This window comes from Lepidochelys kempii, chromosome 13, assembly GCF_965140285.1.
Source record: "Lepidochelys kempii isolate rLepKem1 chromosome 13, rLepKem1.hap1, whole genome shotgun sequence".
In the NCBI taxonomy this organism is placed as follows: Eukaryota; Metazoa; Chordata; order Testudines; family Cheloniidae; genus Lepidochelys; species Lepidochelys kempii.
This window is the reverse complement of record NC_136392.1, coordinates 33,750,342-33,753,743: the sequence shown is the minus strand read 5'-3', so window position 1 is coordinate 33,753,743 and position 3,402 is coordinate 33,750,342. Positions and strand designations below refer to the sequence as shown.

Here is a 3,402-nt window from a genome sequence, read left to right as displayed (position 1 = left end):
ACATTCTGTATTTTTGTAAAGTATTTATAGAATGGCCAGATCCCATGCTGGTGTAAATCATCCATAGCTCCATAGGCGTCAAGGGATCAAATCTCCAGCTGGTGTAAATCAGATGTAGCTCTGTTGAAGTTAGTGGGACAGATTAAAGAGATATTGGGCCAGAGAGAGACAGCAAGAGCATGAATGACTGTATATTCTGGTGGTTAGAGCACTCACCCTCCGATGCAGACGGCTGAGTATCCGGTGCCTCTGCTCCAAAGCCTCTTTTATTATTTAACCACAGTGGAACAGCTTCAACAGGAGAGACTGGGACAGACTGACATAGGGGTCCTTCAATGTCACAGCTGAGCAGGGTTTTTGTGAGTACCAGTGGGGCTTGATTCTGGGATTTAGGCACCTAAAATGGTAAGTAGGTGCCAAAGTCGTTCTGTGCAATTATCCCATTTTGTCTTTTTACAGCACACATTTTATAGGATGTAGTCAGCCTCGGTTTACATTAATCCTTTTGGTCAGATGATTTCGACAGGCCATTTCAATTTACTTCTGTGTTAATTTCATTATTTTTTCCCCCAGTCTGACAGGTCAGATTTCCTGACTCGGAATCAAACCAAAGTGACTTCATTTATTCTCCTGGGACTTTCCAGTGACCCACAGATGCAGATTTTCCTATTCCTGGTGTTTATAGTTATTTACCTAATCACGCTTGTGGCGAACGTGGTGATCATACTGATAAGGGCTGATCCTCACCTTCACACCCTTCCTGTCTCATTTATCCTTTGTCGATATCTGCTTTTCCTCAGCCATTGTCCCTAAGATGATGGTCAATTTCCTAGCAGAGCACAAAATCATTTCTGCTGATGGCTGCCTTGTCCAGATATTCTTCATTTTCCTGCCTACTGGTGCTGACATTTTTATTCTCTCAGCAATAGTGCATGACTGCTACACTGCCATCTGTGACCCATTGTGTTATATGGAGACCATTAGCAAAGGGATCTGTGTTCTGCTGGTGAGTGGGGCATGGGCAATAGGCTTCATAAATTCCCTGCTTAACAGAGGTTTAGCCCTCAGGTTGCACTTCTGTGGCCCCAATCAAATCAGCCATTTCAGCTGTGAAGCTCCCTCCCCTATTGCATCTATCCTGCACTGTGACCCTCACCAATCAAGTGGTGCTTCTCACTTCTGTTGTGATATTTGTATCAAGCTCCTTCCTCCTCATCCTGATCTCCTACATTCACATCATCGCCACCATCCTGAGGATACGCTCTGCGGAGGGCAGCTGTAAAGCCTTCTCCACCTGCAGCTCCCCCCTGATTGTGGTTGGTTTATGGTACCCGACAGGTTCTGTACAGTACACAAAACCCAGCTCAGTCTCTTCCATGGTTGTGGGTGAAATGTTCTCTATCCAGTACAACATCTTGACCCCGATGCGAAATACCATCATCTACAGCCTGAAAATACAGATGAAAACAGCTGGGGGGAAATTACTGGGGAAATTCAAGTTTCTCAAGTAGTGTTGATCTTATTTAAAAAAAAATCAAAGAGCATAAAACTGTGGGTAACTTGCATTTTGAAGATTCTCAGCTCAGGTATCTGACAGTTTGGGTCAAAGGCTCAGCTCGTGTAAATTGGTGTGGCTCTGTCAAGGTTCCTTCCCCACTCTGAACTCTAGGGTACAGATGTGAGGACCTGCATGAAAACCTCCTAAGCTTACTTTTACCAGCTTAGGTTAAAACTTCCCCAAGGTACAAACTATTTTACCCTTTGCCCTTGGACTTCCACTGCCACCACCAAACGTTTATCTGGGTTATTTTATTAGGAAAGCGTTGTTTGGAAACGTCTTTCCCCCCAAAATCCTCCCAACCCTTGCACCCCACTTCCTTGGAAAGGTTTGATTAAAAATCCTCACCAATTTGCATAGGTGACCACAGACCCAAACCCTTGGATCTTAAGAACAACGAAAAAAGTATTCAGTTCTTGAAGAATTTTAATAGAAGTAACAGTAACAAAAAAAGTAATAATAAAAAGAATCACCTCTGTAAAATCAGGATGGTAAATACCTTACAGGGTAATTAGATTCAAAACATAGAGAATCCCTCTAGGCAAAACCTTAAGTTACAAAAAGACACACAGACAGGAATATCCATTCTATTCAGCACAGCTTAATTTCTCAGCCATTTAAAGAAATCAGAATCTAACGCATATCTAGCTAGATTACTTACTAAGTTCTAAGACTCCATTCCTGTTCTGTCCCCGGCAAAAACATCACACAGACAGACTCTTTGTTTTTCCCTCCCCCCAGCTTTTGAAAGTATCTTGTCTCCTCATTGGTCATTTTGGTCAGGTGCCAGCGAGGTTATCCTAGATTCTTAACCCTTTACAGCTGAGAGGATTTTTCCTCTGGCCAGGAGGGATTTTAAAGGTGTTTACCCTTCCCTTTATATTTATGACAGGCTCCATTGAACTCAGCAGGCCCATTGGGTAAAAGAGACGCTGCCCAGGCATCCTGGGAAAAACATAGGACATATGGCAGCACGTTTCCTGATAGGGCCAGGTATCAAGATGGAAAGTGCTGTTGATTGATGTGCCCTACTGTGAGTTAGTGCCCTGCACCTTCCTTCATACAGGCATTCCACACTATTCCAATCAGTGTCTCAGGCGTCCCATTGATGGCTGTTCTTGATTTCACTGCCATATCCTCCTTGCCCACAGCCTTCTAAGTGTTGCAGAAGCAACACTTAATAGTAGGCCAAGTGTCATGATAATTCATAGCAATATCGAATGTCCTGCTCAATGAAATATAGTCCATCATTTTGGCCACCACCACTGGCACTGGTTACATTTTGCAAACCTATTCTTCTTTGACATGGCTAGAATTCTTTCAGCATTGTTCTGAAACGCGTGCAATTGTCAGCAGTTGCAGTGAGCAGCTCTTGCAATTTTTGAGTGCTTTTGTCCATATTATAAGTCCATTCAATGTCAATAGTAAAATTTGGTATCTTCCAAACCAACTCGACCACTTGGTGTGGGATGGGGTAGTACACACTGGTCCGGGTATTCACAACAATTTGTTCCAGTGACCCATTTGTGCACCATAGTCCTGGTAACAGCTTATAGGTGCGTGCAGTTCGGTTATGTGCTGTTACATTGCAGGAGTTACATTGCAGGAGTGTTACATGCATTCCCAGGAGAACACTCCATCTCCCATATACATCACATTTAAGTGTCCCCCCTTTGCAATAGGCCACACATTTTGTTTCTCTGACACCACTGAGGTGGGCCATATCCATATATCCCCCCCGAATACACAGTTGTTTTATTCAATTATGGTCCAATTTATACCATTCCATCCTATCCACTGATTCTCCAAGGGTTCCCATCGAATCCCTCTCTTTTCCTGTACTC

General features: G+C 43.4%; 1 pseudogene; it reads left to right on the top strand.

Annotated features, from left to right (window-relative positions):
- The first annotated feature begins 222 nt into the window (after positions 1 to 222).
- Positions 223 to 1,511, top strand: LOC140897211 (olfactory receptor 5G9-like; annotated as a pseudogene).
- The last annotated feature ends 1,891 nt before the right edge of the window (positions 1,512 to 3,402 follow it).